General features: G+C 40.8%; 1 protein-coding gene and 1 long non-coding RNA gene across 12 annotated transcripts in view; one reads left to right on the forward strand and one right to left on the reverse strand.

The window, feature by feature from the left end:
• LOC102553943 (uncharacterized) overlaps positions 1–23,808 on the reverse strand; it is a 174,592-nt gene that overhangs the window by 144,557 nt on the left and 6,227 nt on the right. The window lies entirely within an intron of this gene.
• Positions 1,770–16,197, forward strand: LOC147996511 (uncharacterized). Its single transcript, XR_015672491.1, has 3 exons — positions 1,770–2,269; positions 12,652–12,816; positions 15,752–16,197. It is a non-coding gene; the product is annotated as an uncharacterized LOC147996511 (long non-coding RNA).

A 23,808-nucleotide genomic window follows, 5' to 3' on the forward strand; every position in this document is an offset into this window, starting at 1 on the left:
CCTACACACATTAAAATATAAAATTAAAATATAAAAACTTATGTCCAAATAAAGTCACATCCTAAGACACTGAGGATTAGGATTTCAACTTATTTGGGAAAAAACACATAATTAATCATAAAAAACGATTCTAATAATTCTTTTGAGAGAGTAAATAAATCCTTCCAGCCAGTCCCGTGCAATTATCTGTTATTAACTGACAACTGCCTCAGGTAACAGAATAAAGTGGAGCCAAACCAGAGATCTATTGCCACCAGATAGAAATAAGACAGATGAGAAGGATGCTAGCCAGGGCTCATCTGGAGCGGAGCAGACCCCGAAAGATCACGACCAGTTCGCTGCGGGTAAATGGAGCAGGAGCAGTTGTTTTGTGGAAACACCCATCCCTGCCACTATCACCTGCCGAAGGAGAAGAGCCACATGCTTATCCATTGGACACTTATGACCATTGCCACGTGTATCGTCTGTCTTACATTGTAATACATGGAACCTGCTTATTTATCCTTTCAATGTCATACTGTTCTTGCAGGGGACTTGAATTTTGTTCCCAGTACCTAGATACACACCACACACACACACACACACACACACACACACACACACACAAAATGGGATGTAAAAAGGAAACAAAAAAGCCAGTCTATTCTGTCATCTATAAGATAGTTGACAAATAATAGAATTAGTTATCAAAAACCTTTCCTTAATGTTTTAAAAGATCCATATATCTTCCATCTACTGACCTAGTTGTTAGAAATTACAAGTCTTTCAACCAAGAGAGATGTGGATGTAAGGAATAAGAGAATCCTCATTTCTCAAGGATTGAATGTGGAATGATTAATGAGAATTAGTAACAATATGTGGAAAATCACATCAAAGTATGTGGCTTGAGCCTTACAGCTGCTTGTCTGTGCAACGTCCTATAGGTCTATGTGAAGAAAGATCTTTGGTATCACTGAATGGAGACACACACAGACTTGGACTCTGCTTCTTCAGTCTCTAGGTCAGCACTTTGACTATTCTTTGTTGTTGAAAACCTCCTTTATTAATACAAGCAGACATTTAGTTCTAGAGAGCCTTTTTATGATATAATTTGATGCTCATTGTTTCTTTCCAACAAAGATACAAAGATAGAATCTAATATTTCATCCACTTCTACAGTCCATGGAAAATACGTGGTTTCCTCCATCAAAAAAAAAAAAAAAAAAAAAAAAGGCAAATCGGGAAGAAAACCAAACAAATAAATTAGTAGAAAAGATCTCATAATCATACAAGAAATGTAAACTTTACTTCTTTTAAACCATTGTTGGAGCTGAAGAAATAACTTGGTGGTTAAGGGCATTTACTGCCCTACCAGAGGATCTGAGTTTAGTTGCCAGCACCTAGGCCAGGCAGCTTACAACAGCCTATAGAATTCAGCTCCAGGGGAGCTGACACCCTCCTGCGGTCTCTGCGGGCACCTACCTGCATATGCATGGAATATACTCACATAGACATCCATACATATACATAAATAAATCTTTTTAAAAAACTAATACGTGTTGGCTGTTAAGGAAGTAAAATGCAAACCCATAAATTAGGCCCATATTTTTCAAGTTATAAAATCTCAAAAACAAACAAACAAAGTCCCAAGCGTCTAAATTCAGTAGCATGCCTTTTGAGACATCAGAACTGAGCAGTGACTTCCACATGTGTTCTGCTGATAGCCTTTCTAGAAAGCTACAGATACAAGCTGGCACTGGTTGCACACGGTACGGTACGCAGAGGAATTGAGATCTAGAACCACCACTCTAGGAAGCAGCAAGCCACCTCCGAGACAGAGGAAGGTAAATGAAGCATGTGAACAGCAGACCGGATTCTGCAGAGATTCTGAATGGCAGGGCCTGTTTGAAGCTTTTGCCCATCCTCGGCTCCACAGAGGCACTGGAGAGCAGTGGAAGGTGAAGCCTGCGGCTGATTAAAGGGGTTGGACTGGCAAAGAAATGAACAGATTGCTAAACTTGGAATAAGAGGGAGCTCTATTTTTAAAAGGTTTCCGAGTAATGGGACCAATTAATAACACGAAAATAGAATCGGAGCTGCTTTTCATCCTCACTGCGAACAGAGTAAGGAAAAACAGGTGGGGCTGAGTATGAAGGTTCAGGCTGCCGACAGTGCAGAAGTCAGGAGCGCGAGTACTGCCGCGAGTTCGGATATCGTCCGTCTGCAATCTAAAGTAGGCCAGCGTGGGGATGAATCTGCTCACTGACACAGGATGCTAAAATGAATGAAGGTATGTTGGAGGGATGGAGAATGATCCTATAAAATATAAAGCCACACCAACACAGGCAGGATCTTGTAAGCAGGACATGGCGATTAGAATAGCCCTAGAGCAAGGCATCTGGACACCCCTGGACGCCGCTTACTGCTGCTGTACGCCACCCTTTACGTTTACTAGTTTAGAGTCCTCAGAGAAGGTCCTTCTGTTCTTCTATTTCTTCATGTTTCTCCCTAGTGATTGCTAAAATTCATGAGTTAAATTACACGGAGATGAGGGGAGGTCTCGTGTATTTTTCACTATTGTTTTTCAATCAGAAGAAGGAAAGTTAGACAAATCTGTCATGGGCGGAGATGAATTTGCCTTGCTTCAACATTCTGGACACTCGAATTCTGTTAACTGGCATTGACAGCAAGTATGTTAAATGCAGTAGGCTGTGTGCCTACTGACACCGAGGAAGGTAGTGTGGAACCCTCGGGTGGGAAGCACACAAATCGTGTGCACACTTGACTCATTTCTCAAATTGTTCCAGCCTGGGAGATCACGTTCATTCGCTAATCCTTCCTTTAGGAGATACCGTACTAACCAGACATGCTGTTCGCTCATCACAATAAATAACAGGCATGGGACATCTCACTGCATTCATTCACTCATTGGTAAATAAGATATTGACTTTGAGCTATCTACCCTCTGTCCCTCTTGGCAGGGTTGTGATTATGCCCAGACTGCTTAATGAGCTGCAAACTAGGTTAAGGAAAATGAGACATGTTTTCAAAAAGCTTCGATTGATTTCAAAAAAGTTTATGCGTGTTTATTTTAAAACCTATAAGCGGTGGTCAAGGACCATAGCTCAGTGGTAGAGCACCTAGCATGGGTCGAGCTGTTAAGTTAATGGCCAGGACGTCAGAGAAAAAAACTTATGAGTGGCACAAATCATATCACTATCTATTTACCTAAAAGTATATATAATACATATAGGCTTGTATACACATATGAATATGTCATTTAAATTAAATTTTCCTGTCTGAGCTCACAATGTTCCCCAGGAAAATAAGCCAGAGACAGTCTAATGAAAACCTCGACACCAAGCAGAAGCTTGTGATCAGGATTGTTCAAGAGACTCCTAAAGCATCATAGGCTTCTGTTGTTGCCTTTGGCTGCTTCCCGGTTGTTGAAGGTAATGCCCTATGGCTGAAGGCACCATGTACTGTGGACATCGGGCTGATCTAAGCTGGATCTGATGTGAAAACTCTCTCTTTAAGGAGTATTCATGAGACCAGAAGGTGCCAGGAAAATTGTCATGTAAAAAAAGCAACTCTCAGGCCTACCTAGATATGGCCTGAGAGTTGCTTTCCTCACTTGGAACTGCAACAATGACCAGCGTGGCACAATAAGCATTAGGCAATGTGCCAACACAAAGCAGGAAACCTTATGAGGCGCTCACCCTAGACAAAGAACTACAGCAAATACAGAATGCTAAGAGCAGAAGAGTCTTCCTCGGTAAAGCCACATCAATTGGTTATCCAAAACACTGAAAATGTACATATAGGTAAAGCAATAAAGTTGAACAGGTTATATTTATATATTTAGGAACATATATGGGTATACATATGTTATAGATGGATATATGTATACATATATATGAGTACATATATATGAATATATATATAATGAATAAAGAAATAGAGGCCATGAATTTGAGAAAGAGAGCAACAGTGAGACACGTGAGAGGGGTTAGAAGAAGAAATGGAGTTATACTGTAATTATAAAAAATAAAAGCTATCAGTAGGCACAAGTTTAAAACAATGCTGTCTTGCCTCAATGTGACCATTATCTAAAAGAAAATTATATTGGTGGATAATTAAAACTGTGTTAAGTTGGAATTCTAAAAAGAAAATATTATAAATTGAATTCTTTTTGCCTGTTGCTTTTCCATGCATGTCTTATTGTGAATCTACTAAATACACAAAGCTGTTTTCATTATGCCTTTAAGGTTATGATGCAAACAAGTCCCATTATACACAAACACATACGAGCACACACATACAATTCTCTCCTTCGTACACTTACATGAAAAAATAAAGTGAAGTGTCTTCTAATATGATTAAGAAAAAATGTGCATCATTACAAGTAATTTCTGTAGTCTGGTGTTCTAAGTGTTCATGGATCTTGGTCTTTAACTACAAACTACAAACTGCTTTCTTTTTGTTTTGTTTTGTTTTTTTGCTTTCATATTTCTGAGGTACTAACATATGCAGTATATGTATACACCCTTGATATCACCCACGACCTGATTAGTAAACACATCTGTCATATCCAAAAGCTTTCATGCGTACCTTTGCTTTTTCATTTGGTGTTTTTTGTTACTTAATTTTTATTAAATTTATTTTTAATTGATGTATAAAAACATTCACATCTCCCAGAAGAAGATCATACAACAATGAAATAATAAAATTTCTTCTGATGACCACATAAAATGTGTTTATGGAGATGAACCTAATTTTTAATAGTGTTTTCACCCAAGTCTTCCCAGTCAACAAGACTTGAATATATTTATCCATTTAGAAATGACTCCTTCATTGCAAACCCATAAGAAGAACAACAATATCAACCAACCAGACCCTCCCAGAGCTCCCAGGGACTAAACCACCATTCCAAGAGTACAGAGAGATGGACCTATGACTCCAGCCACAAATTTGGCAGAAGATAGTCTTGTTGGGCATCAATGGAAAAAGAGTCCCTTGGTCCTGTCAAGGCTTGATACCCCAGTGTAGGGGAATGTCATGGCAAGGAGGTGAGAGTAGTGGGTAGGTAGGTGGGGGAATGCCCTTATAGAAGCAGGAGGAGGGGAGATGGGATATTGGTTTTTATTTACATTTGAAATGTAAATAAGAAATATCCAATAAAAGAAAAATATGAAAAAGCCTAAACAGAAAAAGCAAGAGAGAGAGAGAGAGAGAGAGAGAGAGAGAGAGGACTTCTTCATACTCTTGAACACATAATCTTTTTTTTTCAATTAACAAAAGGTTCCATAAAGTCAAAAGGCAATAGATGAAAAAGACTTTTAACACGTAGAGTGTAAAATGGATTAGAATATCTAAAATGCTGAGAACCTTTACTCAAGTGAAGAGGTAACACTGCATAAAAGAGGGGAAACGCTATCAAGTGCTATGTCATATGAGGATAAAATCATAACAATAAGTTATGAAAAGACATCATAATCATGATGATGCCAGTCTAAGAAACATAACACTAAGAGACAACTGGCAGGATGACCTTTCTGATGAGGTACAAGAACTCTTTGGTGGGTGTGCCCACCATTACCTCCACCAAGGTCTAAAGTCCAGAAGCCCAGCACAGCAAAGCCACTGATGGAAATATCTGCTTACAGGGACATTTGAGCTTGAGTTTCTTGCATTTGCTCCCCTGTAGTCAACTGCCCATGGGTCTGAGGAAGTATCTTTCCTTCAGGACCCAGTGTAGAAACCAAAAAGATGGTACTAGCTAAGCTTGGTCACTAGACTACTGGAGTTTCTGTCTGTAGTGGTTGGAGGGGAAAAAAAATCAAAACAAAACAAAAAACGAAGAGGTCCCTTAACATCACAAAAAGGAGTTGAAGACCAGAACTGATGACCAAAGAGGGAACAATGCCTGAGATGGCCTTAAAGAGAAGAGAACTGAAGACCTGAAAACACCATCTTGGTCCTTAAATCTGACGGTGCCTGAACTCCACTGGAAAATTTAATCACCTGAACCTTCAGAGTGGAGCCAATGATATATCCATTATGGAGACTATTATGTCTTTTTAAAGATAGGAAAAGGATCTATGTCATAATTAATATTGATTGTCAATGTGAAAAGACCTAGAATTGTCTTGGAGACAAACCTTTGGGCATTTTTTGTAAGGCAGTTTCTGTTGCGGGATATTTCATCACACTGTGAACCCCAAGAATGTGTCATCTAGAAAAGTCTGTTTCTCGTCATAGTGCGGTTCAACCTTAGCACATACCTTTAATCCAAAAGCTTTATGCTTGAATATTGTAAACAGGATTAAATAAAGCCATCCGCATGTCAAGAGGTAGAGCAAGCAGTCAGGTGACAGGAAGTGAGTAAGAGGGAGTCAGGAGGATAGACATACACAGGAAGTAGAAGGGAGGGACAGTGGGTTTGAAGGAGGGGTTTTAAAACAGATGAGGGGGAAGATCAGCTGGGCGCTTTCTCTGCTTCTCTAAGCTAGCAGGCTTTATTTACCCCAGCATCTGGCTCTAGAGTCATCAGTGGTAAAATGGAATGACTAAGATTCTGATTTTAAAAAAAAAAGCTTTTAGATTAGGCTGCCTAATTGTAGGTAGCAGCAATCTCTGAGCCCAGCTCAAGTTCCAGCCTGTATAACATAAGAGAAATAAACTGGACAGCTGAAATTCTCTCTCTCTCTCTCTCCCTCTCTCTCTCTCTCTCTCTCCCTCTCTCTCTCTCTCTCTCTCTCTCTCTCTCTCTCTCACACACACACACACACACACACACACACTTCCTGACTGTTGATTCAGTAAGGCAAGGAGCCTCACTCCTGCCCTACGCCTTCCCCACCATGATCCACTGTAATAAATCCTTCCTTAAGTTGCTTTTGACATGTTATTCTTTTTTAATAGCAACAAGAAAAGTAACTAACAGGAAGCAACATATGTTTTAAAAGATTGGCAAACAATTTTTTTTAAAGGACCAGGTAGTAAATTTTTGAGTGTGAACAAAAAGTCATTTACCTCCATTCCACTTTGCCTTGCCTGTGCAGGGTAAAGCAGCCATAAACAGTGTGTTTAACATGGCCAGAATTAAATCCAGAGACCACAGTTGTCCCACCATTGATTTGTACTCATGTTACATCAAGTGCAGAAGAAGGTAATTTTATGGAAGAAATGCTTCTAAGGAAGATCAGCTTGTAAGCATACATTGAAAGTACTGTGGAAACAACATGGTGCAAACTTTAATGTCCTTCCTGATTCTATCACACAGAATGGCTCTTTCTACATCTCTGTGTTATACAAGTTGTTGTGCTAATGTGAATGAGTTAGAATTACTAATGACTTAAAGATAAAAAGAGGGACCAAATGACAGGAAAGCAATGTGATCCCACATGCTGGAAAGATGGCTCAGTGGTGAAGAATATGCATTGCTCTTGCAAAGAAACTAGGTTGAGTTCCCAACACCTGCTTGCAACAGCTTAAAACCACCTGTGACTTCATTAGCAGATGATCGAGAGCCCCCTTCCTTGGCTAGAAAAGCACCAGGAAAGTACACACGTGTGTGCACGCGTGTGCGTACACACACACACCAAAAAAAAAAAAAAAAAAAAAAAAACATGTATCTTCCTAGGCCCAATGTACCAACTGGGTAAATGCTCTATGAAACTGAGAGCAGCCTCTGTCTTCTATATGGTGTGTGTGTGTGTGTGTGTGTGTGTGTGTGTGTGTGTGTGTGTGTACACATGTACATATGCATTATACATATATACACATACACATAAAATCAAAACAAATCTTTTTAAAAAGAAAAGGAAACGTGATCCCTAAATTTGAACACTTTTGCATCTAAATCTAGCTAGAATTAGGTGAAGTTCTAAAACTTCAACAACTTACCTACAAAACACACACACACACACACACACACACACACACGCACGCACGCACGCACGCACAACCGTTTAGAAGACAGAGGCTGCTCTCAGTTTCATAGAGCATTTACCCAGTTGGTACATCGAGCCTAGGAAGATACTTTGCCTGGCTAAATGTCATAGAGCTAATTAGTGGCACCGCATCACCTCCTGATTCCCGGTCTGGTCATTTTCTGTCACGTACTCCAGGTCTACAGCTGCCATTTCGCTTTCTTACTGGAGATGAATGCACAGAAAATAAATGCCCCTCTCCAAACATAACATCATGAATGTGTTGAGAGCACGCAGCTCCGAGCAGCTCTACCTTCAAAGATTTCTACACCACCGACAGATTTCCTCTTCTGTAAATTGTTAGCACTATTTTTAGGAGCCCTTTTCTCTGGCAGATCCAGGCGTTCTCACGTCTGAGCCCTGTCATCTCCTCAGTGTGTGTTTAGTCGCTTCCGAGCTCTGCTCACTGTTTGCATATCATGACACTGGGCAGAGTTCAGCAATACAGAACGTCTTATCCATTTCCTCTTAATCCATTTTAAATTCATCCTGAGCCCATTGGAGCAGGAGATGGAATGAGAGTTTTATAATTACCTTTTGCAAACAGAACATTAAATTATTAGACAGTGGAATCCTCTGCTTTCTTAGGCATGGAGGCCTTCACTTGCCAGGGACAGGTCTGCCCGACTGTATAAGCACACATAGGTACACTAGAAGTCTCCCTGTTAGCTTGGAGTTATCGATCGATTTCGGTAGATTACCGCAATAGATTCTTAAAGAGCCTTAAGATTAAGAGATGTGCTTGGCTTTCTCCTGTCATGTATCTCAAAGGAAAACCAGGAAACGAGACACACAATGAAAAACAGCAGGTAATACCATATGAGACTCCTTATTAAAAACATAAAGTGCCTTTCACTCCCGCTTTTATTAAGTCTACTTTTCAAGCTAAATGGGGTTAGGTGAGGCAATTATAATACAAGTCACATCTAACTATTTCATTATCCATGTCCTACAGTAAGGTAGCCTCCAGAACAACTTTGAAGGCTCCAGAGTGATGGCAGTGGGTTGAATATAATGAACAGTGTTATAAATGGGGACATGAGACAGCCGGTCTGGTGGGGATGGATTCTCCCAGAAACTGCAAGGCTGTAATTACTGAATACCATCGCAGGTAGTCTCGGCTGACTTTGAGCACTGATAGCCATCTATGGTGGATTATATTTTTCTCAGTTAAAATGAAGCCAATCAGAGTAACTGAAATTTATAAGGCATAACATAAACGCAAAGGTACTGTCTGTCTCTGTTGCTCTGTTTTTTTTTCAATCTGGTTTCCAAGCTCATTACACTATGTCCTGTGCAATTGAATTAAAACAGAGTAGAGGAGCAGTTTGATATTATTCTGTCTGAGAGCCGACGGGCTACAAGCTATATTTAAAAAGAGCTGAGCCAAATAATTTGAATAGGGCGGCAAGAAAACACTCAGAGAATTCCAGCAGTATGCCCCAGTAATCTCTTCTAAATGGCTTATTTGAAATGGTCACGGAATTAAGGATGGATAAGGGAAAGAAGAGACACGAGAGTGAGTGGAAGAGTGTCGGTGGCAGTAGTAACACATGAATCATTGTGACTGACACAAGCTACACCCATTCCATTTGCCTGACCCCCCCCCCAACATGCTTCCCTAAAGCAACAGAAAAGACAAAAGCTGGGGACCACAACTCACCTGAAGTTGCTTTAATCCCCAGGCCAAGACTTTGAATTATCTCCACTAGCTGACCTATGTTGCGTGAGTAAGAAAGAATCCACTGAATATGTTCTTGCTTTCTTGTCTGGAAATGCCTGGGCAGAATTAGATCCGTTTACTGTAGAGAAGAACTATGCCCATCAAGGCAGATGCAAACTGTAGGTAACAGAACAACCTCTCCCTTCACTGTCCATTCTCGCCTTCCTTCCCCAATCCCTTCACTGACAGAGAAAGGAAGAAGACCCATCACACAGTGGTACGCAGACACCATGGGACACTATTTATCTGGAACAAAAAAACTAAATTTGAAGATAAATAGAAAAAAACTAGGAATATCCTACTGAGTGAGGAAACTCAGACCCGGAAGGCAAATGTCACTTGTTCTCTCCCATCTGATGTACCTAGTTCCACGTTTTTAGATGGAATCTATAACCTGAAATGACTCAGTAACTACGAAAGTAAGCGGGGACCACTACAGGGACTAGCAGAGCAATAGAGGGGTGGCACTAGGGCACAAATGGCCTAAAGGAGAAAATGGTCCAATGGGGGGGGTTAAATAAGGAGAGGAGAGGGAAATAAATACAGAAGGGAGAGGAGGATAAAACAAAACAGTAAACATGTCTGAAAATGTCAGCAAGAACCATCCTAAATTTTAGATACTAGGGCTTCATTAGGAATGCATACTCATGAACACAGAGACAGACACATGCACTCACACATACACATACACATACACACACATACAGACATACTTCTACCTTTCCAAAATATATATTTTATAGATAGTGATACAGGAGATCATTCAATACACATTTAAATAATAACAATCAAACTGTGATTAAAAATCATGACTAAGAATATTTATTTGAAAAATATTGCATTTCTAAAGGTCTGTGTTTTACTGGGACCTTGATTTTGTAGGATTGAAGCAACTCCCAGTGATTCTGGTATATTGTCTCCGGCTCTCTGCTCAGTGAGTGGTTCTGAATTTCTTTGAGTGGATAGGTAGGGCTTATATGTGGTTTATACCTTTAGTTACAAATATAACAAGGGAACTTTCGTATTTATACTCATATATTTATGTAAAGCTAAAAAATAGTTAATGAAAATAAAAAAAACCACCCATGGTAATAATTTCCCTGTTGGCTACACTGAATGCACCACGATTTTATAAATATTCTCTCTCTGTCTCTCTGTCTCTCTCTCTGTCTCTCTCTCTGTCTCTCTCTCTGTCTCTCTGTCTCTCTCTCTCTCTCTCTCTCTGTGTGCGTGTGTGTGTGTGTGTGTCTCCCTCCCTCTCTCTCTCTCTTCTCTCTCTCTGTCACACACACACACACACCACCACCACCATCACCACCACCACCACCACCACCACCACCACCACCACCACCACAGTGGACTTGTAAGCTACAAAGAAAGCAAAATGCATAGACAGTATGAAATGCCATTAGAATACTTTATGAGGTATTACCATATATCCTGATTGTTTTATTTAAAAAAAAAAAACTCCTTGTCAGATTAGAACATCAGACTTCTAAAGGAGTCTGCTCATGTGTGAGGAAGCATTCCACTGAAGTGTGCCGAGCAATTTGACATGGTGGATGAAGAGTTTCTAAGTTTCAAAACTGAGAAACATTTCCTATTGTTTAAAATGAGCAGGATGCTGGGCAACTGAATCAAGTGTGCCTCTCCACTCGTCTCCTCAGCTCCCCTGACTGTCAAAAGCATTGTAAAGATATCTGGCCATCCTTTTTTGGATCATGTGGTCTACAGAGATTCTGAGGAAGGGGACTTAATTGGCTATATGTAAAGCAGTCACAAGATTTATAAGTTTGATTATCTAAAATAGATACTTGCGTTCTGATATGCAGAGAATGTTCGTTGCTATATTAATAATAATAAAGGCATGCCAAATGAATAAGCAAGCATCATTATAAAAGAGATTAGTGTTTGCTATGAAACTGTATAGGTGCCTTGTGGCTTGCACAATGAAGATGTAACTATTTTCATATACAAGTTATTAGCTCAAGTTGTGCTTTATTGTAGCATAACTTTGCTCCTATAGCAACATGGTCATGGCAGAAAAATAATGACGCCGGGTGTTCCATGCCAGATGTTTTTAAAGCAAAGTTGACGACTTAATTCTAAACTCGCTTAAATGGTAGACATAAGCAGTCCAGGAAAAAATACAAATAAAGGAGCTGTAGGACTGTGATGTGCAGTTAATTAAAAGCACATATTTTTAGATATCTTTCCTCTAGTACAACACTTTGCCACAGAAATGTCTGCAAGTGCATGCATAATTTAAATTACCCAGTAGCCACAGAGAATGAAGCTAATACTACTGAGATGATTTGACCCCACTGTTTCTAAACTGTTATTTTCCTGTGAAAGCGACATACAGCTTATCAATAATATTTTTTACATTCTTTCTTCCTATAATTTTAATCCAGTGCCTATTGTACACTTAGTAGCTTATCTTGGTCCAAAGTAATTAAATTTCAGGTGCTTGATCACCATGAGCAGGTTTCGCCATGGCAGTGCATGGTACAGTCCAGACTTAACATTTAGCACCAGAGATCTTCCTTCCTATGCAGCTTATGGAAGTATTCGAGAGAGATGGGTCAGGGAAGGTTGTGTGCACCTCATTCACCACTGTAAAACATCTGCATGTGTTCCCTTCACAAAGATTGGCTCAGTGCTTTCATTCAGTCAAGATGATCATGGATCACAAAACATCTTTTTAAACTTCTTCTTAAATCCCAAAGCCCAGTATTTGTGCTCCAGGTTACTTTGTCCTTTTACAAGAAAGAATATCCAGAAATCAGAAATGGCAGATCTCTATACGGTATAGGCCATATTTATTTTTTGCCAGCTGCAGGAGGCTAGAGGCTCATAGGTGATCGTGATGAAAATTAAAGAAAATGAATCATGTAAAGTGTCAGGGCTGTGTCTCAGCTGGCAATGACAACAAAGAGCTCCATGTTCAAACAGATGGAGAAGAAGCAGCCCAGAGGCCACTTCATGAGGGGAGAGCCAAGGAGAAGCAGGATCAAGTCCAGGGTGGTTCTGAAGGACCACCCTTATTTAAGAAGCAACCAGACCCCTGCCCACTTCCAATCACTTCCTGCTACCCCTTCTTGGACCATTTGGCCATGGGTAAGAGTAAGTAGTATGGTGTGTGTGTGTGTGTGTGTGTGTGTGTGTGTGTGTGTGTGTGTGTGTAAGTGACTATCAACCTTGAATGATGGTCATGAAGAATTACAATGCAACCAGAAATGGAAAGAGAAGTCCAGAAAGCAAAAAGAACAGGTCATGGGTTGTTGTTGTTGTTGCTGCTGTTGTTGTTGTTGTTGTTGTTGCTGTTGCTGCTGCTGCTTAGTTGTTGTTTAGGCAAGAAATAATACTATATTTCCTGTCTGAGGATCTTGCCTTCTTCTTTCACCTGACAATTGTCATCTTTTCTATCTGTCTACTCAAGAGCTGCCGGTTCTGAGAGCAGCACACAGCACTCAAGAACATGATCCAACCTGCTTACTTATAGGTCCTTCCACAGTGTAGAAAGGGGGATAGAGGTGAGCTGTGGCCAAGTTGAATGAAGATTTGACTGAGTTCATAATAAAGGGAGTAGAGGGAGGTAGTAGTGGGTGGAGGATAAAACCAGTAACTAGAGAAAGGCTCATGCTTGCTAACTTCTATAACTCTATTTGACCTCGTGGCTTGCCTTGTGGGTTAGTTCAAAGTAAAGGACTGTTTGACCCTCCCTAGTGGGACAAAGATGGACAAACAATTCAACCAATCCCAGTTAGGAAGAGTTGGAAACCATGGCAATATTTTAGAATAACAACTCGCTAAGAACATAGCTCAGACTTCCTACCCAGAACCTACAATCGTACCTTAAGAAATCCTCAAAAGGATGATAGTAAGTATTTGAATTAAGTAAAAGAAGGAGTAAAAAGTCTTCCAGTTTGAAGAATCAAAACTGGCCAAGACCCTAATAAGAACAAGTGTGAGAACAAATGGGAGAGCCAGGTGAGTACCGCCTAGCAACACTGGAGAAAGCGTAAACTTAGAGTCGATCCTTCCCTGTTCTTTAAAAGATAATGAAATGAACTCATTTGTTGATCAATGTCTTTACACGTTTATGTCTATTGATTTATCACTTCTGTTAAGAGTCTGCTCTGAAACCTAATCGCTTTGCTTTTGGCAGCTAATCCTCCTTTTAGCCTGGAGGTCATTTTTAGCTACTCTTATTCATACTGTCTTCTAACAAACTAAATAATTTCCCCTCCATCTTTGATGCTTATGCTGTTCAAATATTTGTATAGCATTACTGCCTCTCCCATTAGCTGTTGCTGAGCCAAGCTTTAAGGATTAGGCACAGTTAGAGCCTTTAAACCCAGTAAATACCTCTAATCAATCTTTCCATGAGTCTAACTATTTCTGATGCTCTTCTTGGGAGCATCTCCAGGCTCCTTGTCAATCTCTACAACACTGAGAAGTCTGCAGCTTATCTTGAAGGTACAAAAGAACATGACCAAAGTCATATCTTGAAATATTTGTCTTGGGTCACATGCATCAAAATATCCCCAAAATGATCAATCACAAAATAATTTTCTGGAAACCATGCAACCAAATCCAATTAATTCAGAGTTTGTTGAGAGATAGTTCCAGAAATTCAAATTGTTAAAACCTCTAGACCTTCCAGTTATTTGTAGGCATACTAGAATTCCAAGATCGCCTGCCGGAGATCATTATTAAGGAATATTCAGGGCTAGAAAGATGGTGCCATAGTTAAAGGCTCTTATTGCTCTTTCTGAGAGGACTGGGGTTTGATCCTAACACTGAGTTTGGACAGCTTCCAACTGCCTTGTAACTCCAGATCCAAATGTCTTCTGGACTGTACCGATACCTGCCCATATTTGGGTATACTCACACATGGGGACATGCACACACAATTTTTAAGAGTTAAAAAACATTTAAAAAAACTAGATCTTTACATGAAATATGAATACTTTTCTCCCTAGGTATCTAGGCATGAAAAGCTAGCACTAAATACTAATACTTAATACTAAATACTAATACTTAAAATACTACCCCACTGGGACTCATAAGATGGGTCAGTAGTAAAAGCTGTTGCCTCACACTTATAAGAACCTGAATTTGGATCCCCAGAACCCATGTAAATTTCTGCTGGCCATGGTATCACACCTACAATTTCAGCTTCATAAGACAAAAGCAGAGGTTTCCTGGAACAAGCTGGCTAGCCACAGTAGCCATATTGACAAGCTCTAGGCTTGATTGAGAGACCTTGCCTCAGTGAATACCACAGAATAGTGGTTAGTGAGGATCCCTGACATTGACCTCAGGCTTCCCCATGCACGTGCATACACATGCATGCACATTCTCTCTCAGACACACAGGTATGCTCACACACATTCAAACATACACATGCAACTTGTGTGTGCCAAAAAAAATGGGAAAAGAAAAAATACCAAACACTATTATTCATGACTACTTCATAAGTTAGTTATCAGAAGAACACAGCAGGAATCTCAGACATGCAGGAGTAATAAACGAACAGTATTCCATATCTAATTATAATCTTTTGTCTCATTACATTACAACTCCTAGATAGTCTTCATAAAAGACCCTTGGCTTATGATACTTTTTGCCATTAAGTCACACATGGTTCTCATTTGTTTTACATTTGTTTGTTTGCTTGCTTGCTCGCTTGTTTAAAATACACTAAGCAACAGGGATTCCTCCGCCCAGCATAGAAATTAGAACATACACATTAACATCCTGTGTGATGTTTTGCCTCCTGTCTCCCAAGCCAGCTTTTATTACTATACAGTCTGCAGAGTACAAGCTCTGGGGTTAGCAGGGAACCTGCTGGGACCTTTATAAGGTTTTTTTTTCACTCCCACTGAAAAGAAGCATTTTAAAAACATGGTCATCCATAGGCACGGAATGAAATGTAAGTAGCAACTCCTGGGAGAATTCACCACGATACTGCCTGTTCAACAGCCAGACACTAAGTACCTACTGTGTACCAGGCTCTGGAGCTACAATGGTGGTTCTTGCCTTGCAGAACAGATTGCCAGTTGAGGTGGCCAAGAAAACAAGGCAAGAGTGATGGGATCAATGAGAGAAATCTGTCAAGACAGTAGTGAGACCTAACAGATGAAGCGTCAGCATCGCCCGCATCGCCCGCATCGCCCGCATCGCCCGCATCGCCCGCATCGCCCGCATCGCCCGCATCGCCCGCATCGCCCGCATCGCCCGCATCGCCCGCATCGCCCGCATCGCCCGCATCGCCTGCATCGCCCGCATCGCCCAGGAAAGGAGAAAGGCCAGGATGGTTTTACCAGGAAGGAAACTCTAGAACAAAGTCCTGAGAAATGAATTTGAAAGAGTGCAAAATAAAATTTTGACTTTGAATCTCAGAAACAAGATGGAGGGGGACGGGGAGGGAATCAGTCCTTTAAAGTTAAATTATACTTGGCGTTCACACACATGTTAGCATGCTCAAGGTCATACATGTGAGCTTACTTAAGTCTCAGCCCTGCATAGTCAACAAAATGCAATCCAGCATCCAGAAAAGAACAAAACCACTTGCTTCAGATGCCCTAAATTCACGTACAGATGACCAATAAGCCAGTTACATGTTGGTATTTATTTGTATGATGCACATGCATATGTGCATGTGTGCTCATGTGTGTGGATGAATGTACGTGTGCAGGTGTGAATTCCTGTGTGTACACATCTGTGTGGAGATCAGAACTTGATATTAGGCATCTTCTTTGACTCCTCTCTGCATATATATTGAAGTCAGGCCCCTCACTTGACCCAGAGCTTGCAGATTTGACTAGACTGGCTTCCCCCTGGGATCCTGTCTCTCTCTCCTAAGTGCTGTAATTACAGTAGACTGCCCACTCAACACTGTGTAGGTGAAAAAGAACAAAATTTTAGTCATCACACTAGTGGAGCAAGTACCTTACATATTAAGTGATCTTCCCAGTCTTTCATGCTTTCTAAAACTTACATTTCTTCAAAATTTAGGATGCCCCTAATAATGTTCTCAAAAAAAATTTTTTTTAATTCTAAAAGAACTTCTTGGGGGTTGGGGATTTAGCTCAGAGGTAGAGCGCTTGCCTAGCAAGCACAAGACCCTGGGTTCGGTCCCCAGCTCCGAAAAAAAAATTCTTCCTCTTCTAGGTCTAAGCATGCCACTTAATTTTTCCTTTCCGTCTGTGTTTCTTTATTCTACATAATAAACCCACAAAATCTTTCTCTTTGGGCCCTAGAAGAAACTCTCAGGTTATAAGAGGGGGTAGCAAAAAAACTACCCAAGCAAGGTAAAAAAAAACAAGTTTTTTTTTCAGGGTTAGTAGATGGAGAAAACTAGGAATATTCTTGGGTTATTTTTTTCTTTGAATAATAATAACAGAAAACTATCTACTGAGCTAAACTAGTGGATTATTAAAGTTTCATATAACTTGTGACTTCTGAACAACCTACACTCTAAGAAGTTCCAATGGGTAGAGAATCAGTTGAAGATCAGAGGGTGGAAATTCAACTGAAGAAAGTTTTTTCTGTCAGTTTGAGAAGCTGTCAGGAAATGTCTTAGACTTGAAAAGTGTAAGTAACCCAAAGCTGTTATCTAAAGAGTTGAAGATCCAAGATCAAGGTGCCAATAGAATCCATGGGAAGCAAGAGCTGGTTTTCTGCCTCCTAGATCCATCTCCTATACTCACCACTCAGGATTCAGAACCTCAGTGACATATACATAGCCTACTTGTGCTTGCCATGTGGCTGAAGGAGTAAACAAACTCCCTTTGGGTTCTTTCATGTGACCACTTACTCCCACATACAAGGTCCCCCCGTGACCCATCATCTTCCAGGCTCATACCTTAATACAATTATGAAGTGGAAGTTTCTGTTTGTATCATGTGATACAGACTCATATGATGTTTTGCTGAGGGAAGACCCATGGAAGAACACTTAATGTTTGGAGAGAGTATAAGTAGGACTCAACAGACAGTGATGGGAGCTTGTATAGTCGATCTCAAATCTTTGCTGGTCTTCACTTCATTGAGAGAGGCACAACAGAGAACTCCTGGCATTCTGGTTGGTTCTAGTTGTTCCCAATGACTTATGCCTTTTTGGCAGAGGTCTGTTGGTTTCTGCTGGCTCATGCCATTGTTGCTAATCTGTGTTTGGTGACACTTTTGAACTGGACTATCGGTATCCTGACACTACTGAACTGGACCACTGCTATCCTGACAGAGAATGGAATCACCCCCAAAGAACTATTTCTAAACAGGTCCACATCCCCTTGTCAAATTTATCATCTTTTCTCCCTTACCTTTAGAAGTGGGGGTCAAAGTGTTTGAGAATCCTTATTAAAGTAGGATTTGAAAAATCTAAACCTACACAATCATAACAGATATAAAATTTCAGTGAATGAACTTTGGGGAAGCACAAACATTCAGATGAGAGACATCTACCTCTGGCTTCCTAAAATCCATGGCCTCACACACAAACCATAACTATACAACCCAATAGTTCTGCAAGTCTTACCTTTTTCCAGCTCCCATGCAAAAATAACATCCAGGGTCTCCTCCAAATTTCACCTACATCAAATACGAGACACAAGGCACTGTCCATCTAGGGGTACATTTTCCCTCTAACTTTAAGCCTGTGAAATCAAATGTTATGCACTTCCAAAATACAACAGACGAATATAGAGTAGGCATTTCTACTCTAAAAGGGATAGACGAGCATAGTAACAAACCAGGCTTATTGTTATAGACTTGCAATTCCTGCTACTCCAGCAGTGGAAGCAAGAAGATCCAAGACAAGGCCAGCCTGAGCTACAGACTGAGTTCCAGTCAAACTGACTAATTTAGCAAGATCCTGGTTCAAAACAATATGCATTCATATGTATACGAGAAGGAAATATAGCATAGTGGTATAGCACTTGCCTAGGGCACATAAGGTCCTAGGTTCAAACCTTAACACTACAAAAATAAAGGAAAGGAAAAGATAACAGGTCCTAATAAGTCCTCAAAAATCTCATTAAATGTTATGTGTGCAGATTCTGTTGACTACACACGCTGCCTTCTGGATACATTGGGAGAGGAGATGAATCCTGACCCACATCTCTGGGAAGCCTTTCCCCGTGTCTGTATACCAGCACAATTCTCCGGAAGTTGGATTGACCTGTCTATGGCTTTCCTAGGTTGGAGTTGCATGCTTGTGGCCATACTATTTCTGTTACCAGGACAATGGGAGCATCTCATGTACTCCTGAACTGTTGCCCCGGTCATAAGCTTAGACTGTCCCAGCCTTAAGAATGCCTTCAAAGGAGAAGACTACTGAGACCTCAGATACCACTGCTTAGCAACCCCTCACAGCTCTGCCACACATTCTAACACACTTTCCCTTGACCATCCCAGGTTCAGCTCCACTGGTTTGAGAAAGCACAAATGATACACTGTGCTGGTGGCTGCCCAGTGACGTCATCATCTGCATCTTGGAGCGTTCACGTTGGGGGGAATGATTGAGAGCTATGCTTACATATTTCAGAGGGTGCCACAAAAGCCTGCCAGCTAACCAGAGAACAGTCATGGGGCCAAAGCCACTTCTGTAGGATTAGGGCTACTTGAAGCACTCTGATGTCCACATGCCCTTTCCAGCATAGTGACTGGGTCCTCTACTTCTATCCATACATGGCCGTCTCCTTGGGCCTGCCTCTTCTAGACACTCCAGCAGAAGCGAGAAGTGAGAAGATTGACTTTTCTTGACTTCATTATTACTTATTCTGTGGTAAAGAGCAATTCCTTTTGACACTTATATGTATTTCCTCCCTCCTGTGTTCATTCAGAATGGAGTTTTAATGCTTGCTTTTTACACATTTTCCTTCTGATCTATAGATTAAAACGCATAAAATATGCCCAAATTAGTGCTAATCAAAATGAATAGGTAAGTAAACAAACAATGAAACATTATTAATTTTTTTTTGTTTTGTTTAGTCTTCTAGTGGTTCCCAATAAAGATTAATGAGTTAATTCTTGAAACCCCTTGAAAGTATTAGGATATTACATATTACTAATGGGAAAGAGCTGTATGTTAAAAATTAATTGGAAGAAACCACTCACAGATTGTAATAAGGAAGCATCCCAAGTTCCAAGGGCACTGGGGACCTCCAGTAAACAAGCCCTCATTAATTTGGCTAATTAGTCACTTGCTGAATTTGCTGGTTTGTAAGTGGCACCCTTTTAAGCAGAAAATTGAGTTGTAAAGTTCCAGGAGCCATCTGTGTGGTGAAGATGGTATCAGTACCCTACACTTTGGATTTCAAAGCAAACCTTACACGTTCAAAAATGTTCTAAGGGTATTTGGACATCTCAGACTCATCTGTATAATCTGGACAGGCAGGGAGAAGCCACTCTGAGTTGGCAAGAAAGAGGAGGAAGTAATAGGAGAAAATCACAGAAGCCACTGCTTCTGTGTGTGTGTGTGTGTGTGTGTGTGTGTGTGTGTGTGTGTGTGTGTGTGTGTGTGTGTGTGGTTTGTATACATTTGATCATAAACTTGACTTCCATGACTGGCCAATGCAAAGCTTCATATGTCCTTCACGAAGTGGAGGATATAAGGTAACTCCAGATCTACCCCACACTCAAACAGCTCTAGTCTTACTGCCCAAACGCAGCCTTAAGACTGTGCCAGAAAATACTAAGAGCATCTGACTTTCCATTTCCTCTTTATATTCATTGACCATATCACCATCACAATCTCACGGCTTTCTTATCGGCAGGTAGAAATGTCCTCTGACAGCACCACACTGATAAACTATCTTCCAGGGTAAATCAGGCCTAGAGGTAGCACAACCCACCCATTATCCGACGGATTGTCTTAGTTTTGATCACCGGAAGGTTGTCTTGATTATGCCATGAATTCCATCAACCAAAATCCAATTCAATATTATAAAATCCATGCAGAAAAGTACTAAATGATACAACGAAGCCCACCAATGTGACTAATTTTTTTCCTTGTCTTAAGATTTAATATTTGCCTCAGGCCAAGTCTGGTGTTACATACTTGTACGCCCAGCATTAGAGAGCTAAATCACAAGTATCAATAGTTCATGGTGACAGAGAAGGACCTTGCCTCAAATAATTATATGTTTTGGGTTTGCTTTGCATTGGTCTTTTGAGGTTTTTTTTTTTGGTTTGTCTTGTTTCTTTGTTTTTGTTGTAGTTGTTTTTCCTCAACAACTGATTCCCCTGAAACACAAAAAGCATGTTGCTGGTGATAGAACATATTATTTTAAAACTGAAATCACTCTGATTTCTAGCCTCCGTCAGAAGAAATCCATACTTCCAAATGCACTAATGAAGTGAATTCTCACACAGTAGTCTCACTCCCCACTGCTGCCTGTGCCCCTGAACATCTCTTCCCCTCATGCTTTCCAAACACAGTTCAGGTAGACCAGAGCCACAGACAAGAACAAACAGGATTTGCGCAGTTGGCACACAGAGTGTATGTAAATCTCCTCCCTCACAGGTGAAAGCTGGAAGATATTGCTGAATGTTGCTAATGAGTGGAAGAAACAGGCTTTTTTATCATGCAGCGGTGCAAATTAGATATTTATGGGTATCCTGTGGTGTTTAAGGCGTTGTTCCTTTCCAGTATTTGAGGATAGACAACTTTATATTCTAAGAATCTCCTCCTTGGTGATCTTTTCTTGAGTACAAAGATAGTCAGATCTAGAGATCATACATTTTCACTAAAGAGCCTGGGGTCCTCCGTCAATGTGAAGTATACCCCTAGGCTTTGGGGGATTTTTTTTGTGGATTTTCAAAAACAGTTTTATTAAGACATAAGCTGCAGGTCATAGAGGATGCTTTTCTCAGGTATACAGTTCGATTGGTTTGGGTGTGTGCAACCATTTCCATAGTCAGCTTTAGAACACAATTACCTCAAGAAGAAACCTTGTACTCTATAAATATCAACCCATATATTCCCACTCCCCTATCTTCTGAGAGCAGTATTTTTTTTCTTTTTCTCCAAATTTCCCTGGTCCAGAAATTCAATACTGATGGAGTTTCATGGAGCCTTTCGTGAGTGGCTTCTTACACTTAGCATCTTTTCAAGATTTGTCTACGTCATGGCTTGAGCAGATAGCTCATTCATTCTCATGTAAAATTCAATTAGATGTATATACCACAATTCATCCATTTGTTACTCCGTGTATGTTTAGACTGTTTCTACCTCGTCCCTGCTGTGACCTGTGCAGCACACGTGCAAGTTTTAGCTTGCACTTATTAAGGAATATTATCATTCTCAGAAGTGTATGAGAATCTCTGTGTTTCAGATCCCTACCAGCACTTGATGTTGTTTGACTTTCTTTCTCGTTCTCGTCATCTGAGTGAGGATGAAAGGGCATCTTATGATTTTTAGTTGTATTTCTCTAAATACCAGTGGAGAGGACTGAGACAGGATGACTCCATAACAGGCTTCAAACCAGCAGTTCAGGAGACCAGGACTAAATTTCTGTTTCCCAGAACTGGGCAAGTCCACTATTGGCAAAACCACAGGCCGAGGGCAGCCAATCAGAAGCTACCCTGCCACCTGACCTGGGCCAAGAGCAGTGAGTCAGCAACAGATTCCAGGACCCTCAGCAAAGGCTCTAGAATGTCCCCAGAGCCCTAACCAATCCCAAAGATCTGCATACCCTAGAGATGGAGCCAACCAATCAAGATAACGGTCACCTACTCCTCCCAGGAATTCCCCTAGTCTGCTTTAATTGGGGTTTATGAGCCCACCTAGGAGTCTTCATCTTGGTAAATAGTGGACTACTGCATAATAAAACGCTCTTTGCTTTTGCATACTATTTAAGTTTTAGGTATCATTCTTTGGCAAATCACTGAGCCTTATACAGTGACAAAGAGAATCTTTCTGTTTGTTTATTGGCCGTGTATCACTAGCTTCTCCCTGGAGAAATGCCTGTCCAGGTACTTTGCCCATTTTTACATTGGATCATCTTTTGATTATTGAATTGTAATGATTCTTTACATATGCTGTACAAATGAATCAGGCTCATGCGATGTCAACCTTCTCTCTCCTCCTGTGCGTTGTCTGTTCACATGTGTTTCTGGAGTGCAAAACGCTTTAATTTTCAGGAAAGTTTTTAGAGAATTCCTGCTGCGTTGTATTTTCATACCCTGGCAACGTTGCAGAAGGCACAACTCACAGAAAGCACTAGAAAATCCAGAATTGTTAGCCACACAGGTTTTGCCTGACCCGGTTCACCCAGGGACTGGAATGGACGCCCTCTAGCATCCTGGGGATCCTTTGTTATTCTATGGAGCCAGCCTTCACCTGAATCCTGCAAGAATCCTGGGCATTGTTTAAGGTCCTAATCCTGAGCTTTGTCTCTCAGTAAATAGAGCCCATCCTTTTGAAAGGGTCGCCTTGTACTTTGCATCCTCCATCAATAGAATCCATCCTTATGCTGATTACAAATCCTTCCTCCCTAGGCCCTTACGGTGAGCACCATTTGTCAGTCAGTAGAGCTCAGTCTTATCACGAAGCTTACAGGAGCTTCGCTACATAGAGAATGTACTTTGCTAGGGAGCTTGGATGTAGCCATCCCTGAAGCTTTGCCTCCACATTCATCGCATGGAAATTTTATTCCAAAGTTCTACCGTGTTTAAATGTGTACAAAAAACAGACTGCGGGGTGAGACTCTGGAAGGTGTTGACCCAGTGCCTGCTAACGTTGTTCTCTGACATTCTTCACCTCATTCGGATCATTTTCCTTCCAGCAGTGATGTTTGCTGGGACCCCACCGAAACGTGGACTAAATTTGACACTGCCCTCACCCCACCCTAGGACATGACCATCTCTACTCAACTCTGTCCCCACACCTTGCTCATCAGGTCTTGTCTGGCTTTCTGTTCCGTTTCGCTTTCTATTTTTCAAGCACAGCAAGCTTTACTGTTTAAATTTTTATTTCTCTGTGTCTATGCAATTGAATGGTGTGCATGCGCGCGCGTGCGTGCGTGTGCGTGCGTGTGTGTGTGTGTGTGTGTGTGTGTGTGTGTGTGTGTGTTGCACGCATGCAGGTTCACCATCCATT

Source organism: Rattus norvegicus, chromosome 2 (genome assembly GCF_021556685.1).
Source record: "Rattus norvegicus strain SHRSP/BbbUtx chromosome 2, alternate assembly SHRSP_T2T, whole genome shotgun sequence".
NCBI classification, from domain to species: domain Eukaryota; kingdom Metazoa; phylum Chordata; class Mammalia; order Rodentia; family Muridae; genus Rattus; species Rattus norvegicus.